Source organism: Chenopodium album, chromosome 22, assembly GCF_948465745.1.
Source record: "Chenopodium album chromosome 22, dcCheAlbu1.1, whole genome shotgun sequence".
Lineage (NCBI taxonomy): Eukaryota > Viridiplantae > Streptophyta > Magnoliopsida > Caryophyllales > Amaranthaceae > Chenopodium > Chenopodium album.
This window is the reverse complement of record NC_137855.1, coordinates 30,889,949-30,901,978: the sequence shown is the minus strand read 5'-3', so window position 1 is coordinate 30,901,978 and position 12,030 is coordinate 30,889,949.

Below are 12,030 nucleotides of genomic sequence, written 5' to 3'. Positions count from 1 at the left end.
TGATTAGCGATCTCCTCTTCTTCCTCCTTCTCTGGTTCTTCCTTATCAGATTCCCCTATCTTCTCAGCGAAATCCTCGACTTCCTTAATGCGCTCTTCAACCATTTTCTTCTACTCTTGCTTCTCTTTCCATTCTTTCAATTTTTCGATCACTTGCTCATAGGTTAGGTTTTCGGTTTCAGCAGGTTTTGGATTTTGCATGGTGTCTGAAGGAGGGGGTACTGACTGTGTTTCGGTGAAGGTGACAATTGGAAGTGATGAAACTTCTTCTTGTTCAGTAGGATGATTGTTTTGTGAGTTTTGTGAGGAGCTAAGTGAGGTAATTATGGTCATAGTTATCTTCTTGAGGGTTTTAAGAAATTTGTAGAAATTTTTCACAGAGGAGTAATTTTGATTTGACAGTGATGATGTAAGGTGGGTGAAGATGCCTTTTATATTAAATGAGGCGGTGTAAAGAAGTTAAGAGGTTTACTAAGCAGTCATTAATTGAACACGTTCAATTAACTTTCTAAAATTAATTTGGCGGGATGAATTTACCAAAATTCTTTTCTTTCCAAATTCATTTAATTTTCAAAAAGAATTTTCTGAAAATAAAACACGCTTTCTACACACATGCAATGTACATTACTACAAGCAAATTTAATTAAGCGTTTAAATGAACTAACCTCCAGTGATCAACAACGGTGACACTTCAGCTATGTTTAGCACACCAAGATTGTGCTAAATGCTCTTTTTGCTCTATTAACATTATTTTCGACTTTGCCATATCTTAGAACTTCAGAAGCAACCAATTCAGCTTGATCATCCCAAGTTCCAGTCTCAATTTCTCAAATCTTTCTCTGTTCAAGGGTTTGGTCAAAATATCTGCAAGTTGATATTCCGTATTACAAAATTCCAATTTAATATTCCCTCGCTCCACATTATCTTTTAGAAAGTGATGCCTAATGAGGATGTGTTTTACCTTAGAGTGTTGAACTAGATCCTTAGAAATACATATAGCACTTGTGTTATCACAGTAAATAGGTACACATTCAAAAATAAGACCAAAATCTCTAACCTGTTGCTTTATCCAGAGTACTTGTGAACAACATGCTGCTGCTGCCACACACTCAGCTTCAGCTGTAGATGATGCAACTGTGTTTTGCTTCTTGGAACCCCAAGAAACTAAACAAGGTCCTAAAAACTGTACTATACCGAAGTGCTTTTTCTATTAACCAAATCACTTGCATAGTCAGCATCAGTAAAGCCAATTAAATCAAATGAGTCACTTCTAGGATAGAAGAGACACAAGTCATCGGTTCCTTTCAAGTATCTAAGGATTCTCTTTACTGCTTTCAGGTGAGACTCCTTTGGATTTGCTTGGAACCTGGCACACAAACCTACACTGAAAGAAATGTCAGGTCTCCTAGCTGTTAAATAAAGTAAAGATCCCATCATACCTCGATACATAGGTTGATCAACACAAGTTCCAGATGGATCTTCATCCAATCTAGTTGCTAAACCCATTGGAGTATCATTGGTCTTAGCATTTTCAAGCTTATATTTCTTGATCAGTTCCTTGATATACTTTTGTTGATGGATCATGATTCCTTCTTCAGTTTGCTTGATTTGCAATCCGAGGAAGAAATTTAATTCTCCCATCATACTCATTTCAAACTCTCCACTCATAAGGTCAGCAAAATACTTGCACAAAGATTCGTTAGTTGCACCAAATAAAATATCATCTACATAAATCTGTACAACTAGGATATTAGTTCCATTTGACTTCAAAAACAAAGTTTTATCAATTTTGCCTCATTTAAAATCATTTTGCAAAAGGAACTTTAATAACCTTTCATACCATGCTCTAGGAGCTTGCTTCAACCCATAAAGAGCTTTGTCAAGCTTATAGACATGGTTTGGGAACTCCTGACTTTCAAATCCAGGAGGTTGTTCCACATAGACTTCTTCATTTAGAAATCCATTTAAAATGCACATTTAACATCCATCTGGAACAACGTGAATCCCATATAAGCAGCAAAAGCAATAAGTAAACGAATAACAAAAGCAAATGTTTCTTCATAATCTATTCCTTCTTGTTGATTGAAACCTTGTACAACAAGTCTTGCTTTATTTCTGACAATAATACCATGCTCATCTAGCTTGTTCCTAAACACCCACTTCAAACATATAGTCTTCTTATTCTTGGGTCTAGGTTCCAGATGCCAAACTTTGTTTCTTTCGAGCTCATTTAGTTCTGCTTGCATAGCATTAATCCAGTCTGCTTCAGTTAAAGCTTCAACATAATTCTTAGGTTCCATTGAAGAGAGGAATGCATAGAATGCACACAAGTTTCTAAGCTGAGATCTGGTTTGAGTTCCTTTTGAGATATCACTCATTATTGCATCCACAGGATGAGACTTCTGATATTTCCAACGCTTAGGTGTAAAGTCCTTGACTGGATACAATCTTCCCTGATCATTGTTGACTGATTATTCTGTAGGAACTCGTTATTGAGTCTCATCTAGAACTTCAGCAGGATCTCCCTCATTCTGTTCTAGATTCTGTTCATGAAGGGGAGTTCCAGTAGCATTCTCTATTTCTTGACCTTCATTTGCTTCAGGATTCGTTTGCTCAGCAATTTCAACTTGCTGCTTCTGCACTAATGTTGATTCTTCATCTGCATATGCCTTGCGTACAAGTCCAATTTCAAAATCATCATCACAATCCTGTACATCATTCAATTGTTCAGTTTCATCAAACATAATATGTACAGATTCCTCAACACACATTGTCCTTTTATTATATACTCTATATGCTTTACTATAAGAGGCATATCCTAAGAATACAGCCTCATCACTACGTTCATCAAACTTTCCTAAATTCCTTTTACCATTGTTATGAACAAAACATTTACAACCTAAAGATCTAAAGTAAGAAATATTAGGCTTTCTTCCTTTGATCAACTCATAAGGAGTTTTGTTGGTGATGGCTCTAACTGATACTCTGTTCAGAATATAACATGTTGTATTCACTACTTCTGCCCAGAAGTTCCTAGACAGACCACTTGAGATCAACATTGTTCTAGTCATGTCTTCGAGGCTTCTGTTCTTGCGTTCCACCACTCCATTTTTTTGTGGAGTTCTTGGGGCAGAGAAGTTGTGATCCATTCCATGCTCAGTGCAAAATTCATCAAATTTTGAATTTTCAAATTCAGTTCCATGATCAGATCTGAGGTGAATCAGTGGATTACCTGTTCTTCTCTGTTCTTTATTTACAAAAGCTACAAATTCATCAAATGTTTCATCTTTATTAACAAGAAAGAAAACCCAAGTAAACCTTGAAAAATCATCAACAATAACCATAACATATCTCTTACCACTTCTGCTTTGAATTCTCATAGGACCACATAGATCCATATGAATGAGTTCCAAAGGTCTTTTGGTACTTACCATCTTCTTGGAATTAAAAGAAATTCGAGTTTGTTTTCCTCTAACACAAGCATCACACACTTTGTCATACAGAAACTTAATGCAAGGAATTCCTTCCATTAGTTCCTTAGATCTCAATTTATCAAGTAAAGTAAAGCTTGCATGGCCAAATCTTTTGTGCCATAATAGAGGATCATCCTCAATGAAACTCAGACATGTTAAACTGCTGTTAGGAACCTCGTTAAGATCCTCAACATATGTGTTCCCTTTACGAGTTCCTTCTAAAACAATGTTCCCAATGTCATTATGAATAATTCTGCACTTATTAGAAGTAAAGATTACAGAGTTACCTTTGTTACAAAATTGTGAAATACTTAACAAGTTGTGCTTAAGACCCTGGACTAAAAATACATTATCAATAGCATTGAAAGTTGACCTTCCTACTTTGCCAATCGCAACTATATCTCCTGTCATGTTATCACCAAAGGTCACAGTTCCTCCATAGTAGGCATCCAGTGAGAGAAATCTAGATTTATCTCCAGTCATGTGCTTAGAACAACCACTGTCGAGGTACCAAGTGTTGTTCCCCCTCACTGGAACCTGCATGAGAAATCAAACGTTAGTTAACAGCAGCAGGTTCATCATTCTTCTTGATCCAAATCTGTTTTACATGTTTTTCATTTTTCTGTGTACTCTTTTCTTTCTTAGGACACTTAACTGTTTGTGTCTAGTATTCCCATAGAAATAACAGACAATACTACTAGGCAGGTCAACATACTTCTTTTCCTTTTGGAACTTCTTTTTGAAACCCAAACCTTTTGTTCTCTTAGTTTGGGCTGTAGTGATCCAATCTGGAACTCTGTAGTCTATAGGTTGTTTACCTTTCCTGGCTTTCTCAAGTTCCCCCTCAAGTCTTGCCCTATCCGCTTTCATATCTTCCAAATCAGATTTTAGTTTTTCAAAATTCGGATAATGAGCAATTTGAGGAACTTCAGAGTCAGAAGTGTCGATACAGAGTTTCATCAAGGATAGTTCCACATTTAAATTATGTTATCATCAAACAGACTAAAGAATCTATATTGAATATCAAATTTCATATTATCGACCCACTCACTGTTTTCGTTAAAAGTTACCAAAGCTTCATCACTTGTTGTTTAGCTTTATGCAATTCTTTCAATTCTTCTTGAATTTCTAAAACAACAAATATTAAGTTTTCTTTAGAGAAATGGCTAAGTTCTTTTTGAGAAAAACCATACCTCAGATTCTAACTCCTTCAGTTTTGCCTTTTCATCAGTCTTTGCCATCAAGCATAGATGTGCAATTTCTTCTGAAAGTTGATCTTCCTCTTCCTCTGAATCTGAATCTCCCCAGGCAGCTAGCAAGGCTTTCTTCACATTGTCCTTGGTGAAGTAAGGCTTATAGACTCTTGACTCCTTGGATTGCTCCTTGCCTTTAGTCTTTCCTTTCTCACCATCTGGTTGAGGACAATATTTAATGAAGTGATCTTTCGACCCACATTTGAAACAAGTTGTGTTTCTGGAACTTGCATACTTCTTGTTCCTATCAAACTTCTTGTAGTTCATCATCCTTTATTTTGAACTTTCTAACTAGCATAGCCATTTCTTCCTCATCAGCTTCCGATTCCTCTGAGTCTTGAGCCTTAAGAGCAAGACTCTTATTCTTGGAACTTTCAGAATTGGAACTCAAGTGAAGTTCATGAGTCATTAATGATCCAGCTAGTTGTTCCATGTTAAACTTCGTGAAGTCCTTGGCTTCTTGCATGGCAGTAACCTTGGATCTCCATCGTTCATCTTGTGGTAGGCTCCTTAAGATCTTTCTAGCCTGGTCATCAATAGGAATGTGTCTGCCAAGAGAGTTCAATTCATTAATAATATCGTTGAACCTAGTAAACATTTTCTCTATAGATTCCTTTGAATGCATTTCAAACCTTTTATATCTAGACATCAACAAATTAATTTTAGAATGTTTTACCTCATTGGTACCTTCATGAGTTACCTCTAGTAGACCCCAAATCTGCTTTGCAGACTTACATCCCATGATACGATTATGTTCATGAGGTCCAAGTCCACAGTGCAAATACTTTATAGCTAAAGCATTTAATTCAAGTTTCTGATAGTCTTCCTTATCATAATCAGAAATAAGTTTAGGAACTACCTCATTCTTGTCATTGGTTGTAGTTATTTCAAAATCACCAGTTTCAATAACGCGCCAAACGTGGTAATTTTCTGCCTTAATAAAGATCTCTATCCTGTTCTTCCAATAGGTGTAAAACTTACCATTGAACATGGGTGGACGTTTGGTGGAATACCCTTCTTCTAGCTTCTCCTTGTAATTCATCTCTCCAGGAACTTACTCAGCAAAGTTATTTGCTTACACGTGAGAACCTTACTCTGATACCAATTGTTAGTTGAGACAATTAATACAAGAGGGGGGGTGAATTGTATCAAGTCCATAATGACTACTTTTTGCGGATTAGTGAACAATGCATATAGGAACTTGCAAGCACACACATATTTTACGAGGAAACCTTCCAGGGCCCAACAAGAAGTAAAACCTCGACCCTGCCTTAGGGATTTCAAACACACAAACTCCACTATAATAGGGAAAACACCAAGTTACAACCTATTAGACATAGACCTTTAATTTCACAAGTTCCTCACTGAAATTGCTACTTGATAGGACCCTATCCTATCCAACCTAAGCACCACACTTAGATTCACTCGTACTGCCAAAGTACTACACGTACTGCCAAGGTACAAACTCTTAGCCTCACCAAGAAGCTTACAAAACTGTGTATGAAATAAACAATAAACTCACCCAAATAACCCAACCCAATACAAATATACGGCACCTAGTATGTCAGGCAAGCAGTGCACGAAATCCGAAACTAATATGACAAGTTATAAGCTTGGTAAACTTACTCAATTACGCACAGTGATTTCTTCACGCATAAACTCACAAAAACCTAAAACCATTTTACTCTCTACTATTTATACAAGTCACACTAGTATAAAAAGTAGGTTTTCTAAAAGATAAATAAGTTAACTTAACTTATCTTTAAAACACGGTTTTATGTAAATCACATGAATAAAATCTTTTCCGGAAAATAAAGATAAAAAGATATTTTGTTAAAAAGAATAATTCTTTTTAACAAACCGATTTAAAGGAAATAAAGTTTTAGAAAATCTTTTCCTAAAATCTATCTTTTATTACTTTCCGTATTATTTTATTTACCAAGCCAACTTGTCACGCTTCTAATAAATTTCGTGCAATAACCTACTTAACATATTAACAAATAATCTAGAAAGATAAAACCTTAACTAAATTTATAGCTGTGTCGCGCTTTTGTTCAGGTAGATTACTTGGGCTCCAAGCTTATTAAGTTCCACCAAAGAACCTCAGCTTGCTGTCTTCAAGTTCCTATTAGGGAACTAGTTCTTGTTAGAGAACTCTTCTTCTAATTTGTTTAACTTCTTTGATAAAGATCTCTTCATGTCTTCTTAGTTCCAGCTACTTCTTCCATCACCATGATCAACTTCACCTAAACTAATCAAACACTTGAAACCTTTATTAGTCGAGCTTGCTTTAGTTTAAGTTCCTCATCATCAAAACCTTTATGCTTCAACATGTTATCTCATTTAAATTTACTTACGTGTAAACTTGTTTTTGAGTTGATGTAGTGAACAATGCTTTACATACAACATCAGCAATTGGATATAATATAATCACTTTTTATTTCTTATAATCACATTTAGTTTGATATAATCACTTTTTATTTTTTATAATCACGTTTAATTTGGTCTAATCACTTTTTATTTCTAATAATCACATAAATTGATATAATCACTTTTAATTTACTTTGATATGATCATATATAAGTACTCCATTTTAATGTAATTTCACCTTTAGTTCTCACCGACATGGTTGATGTTAATGAACTTCACTTCTCGTCTTCACATAGTACATGGAAGCGTAGTGCAGACTCTACATAGAAAATTAAAAGAGGATAGGAAAAAAAATGAGAGAGAATAATAGTCAAAGAAAGAGAGAGAAACAGGCGTGTGATAAAGGTAAGAGACACATAAATAAAAACAAAAAGAAGGTGTGTGATAAACTCATGTAATATTTACTCGGTCTACATTAACATTAATTTAGACCGGGTTTATTATAGTTTTATGAGGATTTAATTTTGAAAAGATTAAAATTAGATTAGCTTTTTTACCTTCATCTTAGTTGTTCATGTTTGTAATAAAAAAAAAGATAAATAAATAAAAAATAGTTGTCCACGTAACCAGTTAACCTGTTTTAGGAGGTCTTTTTTTGTGTAATAAAAATTAATATTATTACAAGGTTAACGTGTTGAGAAACGGAGGTTTTTCAGTGCTTCAGGCCATATGGTGCAACAGGATTACTTGTATTTTGGGGTTGCTTGTATTCTGGGGTTACTTGTATGAGTTACTTGTATTCTAGGATTATTTGTATGAGTTACTTGTATTCTGGGATTACTTGTAGTTGTTACTTGTATTCAAAGTGACCCTTACAAATAACCCCATACCAAAACCCCATACAAAACCAGTAACACCCTACAAATAACCCCCGTCCAAAACCAGTAACACCCATACAAGTAACCCTAGAATACAAGTAACACCTGACAAAACCAGTAACACCCTACAAGTAACTCCTGTCGCACCATGTGGCCGGCCGCATACAAAAATAATCAAAACGTTGACATAATATAAGCGGATGGCCAAAACTTTAACTTAATATTTACAAATTTTCCTACAGTTTTTAAACTATCAACTTATATTAAAAGCGAATAACTAATGACACTTGTCATTATTTTGTGAAAAATTTTCTCGCCTTTTTTGGATTTTTTTTGGCAAATTTTTTAAATAAGTTATTTATACCTTATGATATTTTCTTTCCATTTTGACAATCATATTCCATATATAACCAAATGAAATATTTCTACATATATTTTATATACTTTATATTTTGTAACATTATTGTCAAAAATATTTAACAATCGTGCATAGGGTTGTACACCAGACTTGTTGGGAACAGGACCTGAATCAAAGAATTTTGAGGACCAGAGACCAGACCTGATTTAACAATTCTGATTCCGGGTCAAACCTAATGCAACAAGTCCATCCAGATTTGGACCTAAACAGACCTCTATTTCCTTCCCGTAATCAAACCTTCCATAGAAAGCGTTGCATAATTTTTATAAATACATAAAATCTCAAATTATCAGTCACAAAAGTTACATAAAGTCTATAATTCCCCAATTCTCAAACACCAAAAATAATTAACCCAAATGAAAACTGATTTCTTGTTTTGATTTTTGAAAAAAGTTTTTTTCTTAGAAACAAAAAAAAACACAATTTTTACCGAGTTTTAGGTCCAAACCTAAAAACCCTGGTCTTAGACCTGATCCAGACCAAAAACGGAATCCTTGAATTTTAAGGACCAGGACCAGTCGGTTTTCAAGTCCGGTCCCTTTTATGTACACCCCTAACTGTGCATTGCACGGATTTTTAACCTAGTTTTAATTTAACGGTAAATATACTTGTTTTATCCATTTAATTTTTTTTGGAAGGAAAGATTGGCAAATTAGGCAAGTCTTTTCTTAATATTATATAACTTATCAATAAAAATTAAATACAAAAAATTTATAATTAACATCAAATTCAATCTAATTTAATATATATATATATATATATATATATATATATATATATATATATATATATATATATATATATATATATATATATATATATATATATATATATATATATATATAAAAAAGGCTCTCGTGAGAAGTTTTATTATGTGAGAATACTCTTTATGTTCTAAATTTTAACTCGTATGTTCTAAATTTTAAATATGATATCCTTAATTTTTTCTTAGGTGTTCTATTTTAAATCAGATGTTCAAATTTAGTACTCGCATGTTCTAAACCATAAATAGTTAAGTTTGATGTCATAATTTTATAATAACTTGTACCAAAATTTTTAACTTATATGTTTTAAATTTTAAAACGTGTGTTCTAAGATTTTTAATTACATATCCCAGATTTTAAAGTGTATGTTCTATTTTTTTACTCGCATGTTCTAAATTCTTTACTCACATTTTCTAAATTCTATATCAGTTTTTTCTAAATATTTATTCACATGTTCATAATCTTAAATCAAATATTCTAAATTTTACTTGTATATTTAAATTTTGATAAAGCAAATTTAATAAATTTTTAATTAGTTTTTCTAATTCTTAAAGCAGATGTTCTAAACATATTACTCACACAAATGTTCTAAATTATTACTCATATGTTCAAAATTTTAATTTGAGTCACATGTTCTAAATTTTAACTCGCACGTTCTAAATTTTTACTCACATGTTCAAAATTTTAAATCAGTTCTCATATAAGTATGAACTCTCACATATGGACACACACACACACACACACACACACACACACACACACATATATATATATATATATATATATATATATATATATATATATATATATATATGTATATATGTAAAATAAGAAGATTATAAATTTGTTATAGATGCATTTTATCTATGTTATTTTTTAATACACTTTTTTTTCCTTTTATTGATTAAATTTAGTGAAATAACCGTGCATGGCATGGGACCTAATCTAGTATCATAAATGATCAAGTGGTAGCAATTGCAGAAAATCAAGCAACATAACTCTAGTAAATTACATTAAGTGAAGTCCATAATCTTCAAAAATTAATCTGAGAGTCACTAATTAAGCCAAGTCAAGTCCATGCATGACTGGATAAGTTCACTTATTCCACTCCCTTTTTTAAGTGCTTTGCGTTTGAGTGGGTGTAGCTTACAAAACTGTCTTCAAATTCATTTGACTATGAAGAATTCATCATCTCTTATTTCTTATCCACTATATATCTGTCATTTAGATTTAAGTGTTAATACTTTCGAGAGAGGCATTCCACCATTTATTCAAAACCTGTGTTCTCTTGAATATCTTGACTTGTCAGGTAGTTCCTTTGGACCCAAATACCGCTTTGGGTAGGTGAACTTAGAAGTCTCATACACCTTCACTGCGCTGAGTGTGCTCTCACTAAAATTATTTTAACTAACCTCATTTAAAAAAAAAACATAATAATTTAACATATGAGATTATATATATATGACTGAATAACCGACTAATTCAACACTTTATCCACAGAAAATGGCGCCCATTCTTACATGCTCATTGAGAAGATGTTTTTCCAAATTCAAACACCTTCAACTCTAGCCACCACTTTCAATTCTGATTATTCTCATAACGTTTAGCACAAAATATTATTCTGTATAGACATATGATTTAATCAATTTATTTATTATACCATGTATAAATATTTTAAGCTGAACATGTACAACAGTGAAGACTCAAATAGGCTGAGATTTGAGTGTCTAAGATCTGAGTGTCTTTCACTGGTCTAGTTACTAACCTACTACAATAGAAAGCATTAGTTTTTTATCAACAAAGAGAAGAGATGACCCACATAAGCTAAAGCCATTAACTATCAATACATTTTTAGCAACTGCACCAGATCATATCATCATAAGAATCACCTGATGAACCCCAGCCCACCAACGATCCATACAAGCTCAAGCCACAACAATTCCGCAACAAATCTGTTGATCCTTCTATATGTGTTCTTTGACAGTAGCCGCACAAAAATAAAGCAAGTTGCCTGAAAGAAAAACACAACACTTATATAGGGTCCATTGCTTCGGAAATACTCCTCTGCCACAATACCGATATATTTACTACTATTCACTTGACAGTTATTCACCCAATACAACTCATCATCATCTTCTTCAATAACTCAACCACTGTTATTCTTCTTTTTTTTTTTTTTTTTTCCATGGCTAGATCTATCTTCCAGATTTCCAGGTATAAATGTTATCAAAATATATTTTAAATTTTACATTGGCATTCTATTTTATAGCAATTTGACTTTTTTTTTTCCTTTTCGATTTTATTGTTTGATTTCGAGATAAAAAGAAAACAAAACTAAAATTTAAATCTAAAAATTGATTCGTGGGAATTTTCTTTTGAAAGCAAGTTGATTGTACTATTTGTAATGAAATTGGATTGATTCGCATATTATGCATTTGTGCATGTAAAATTTTTGGTTTTTTAAAAAATAAATAAAAAAATTGAAAAAGATAATGTTGAATTTTGTCATTAATTTAACAGTCATTTTTTTGAAGGATAATTTGACAGTCATCTAAATCGATGAATGTTCTTGTTTCAAAATTATTCTGCAAATGTAAAACTAAAAAAAAAAGATATTGCTGAACAAACTGAATTGCCCTATGAGCTGTAACTATTACTTTCATACCAAACCAGTAAAAATATTAACCTTGAAAAAAGTGTCCCCCTAAATTAGTCCCTTGTAATTATTCTTCTCATAAAATGTACCCCCTTAATTATTAACCTTAATCCAGGCAACCCCTAATCATTAACATAAAATAGATCATACCCTTGCAAATGTACTATATATTTCTAATCATGCTATATACAACTACGAAAAAATCCTGGGAAAATTTGT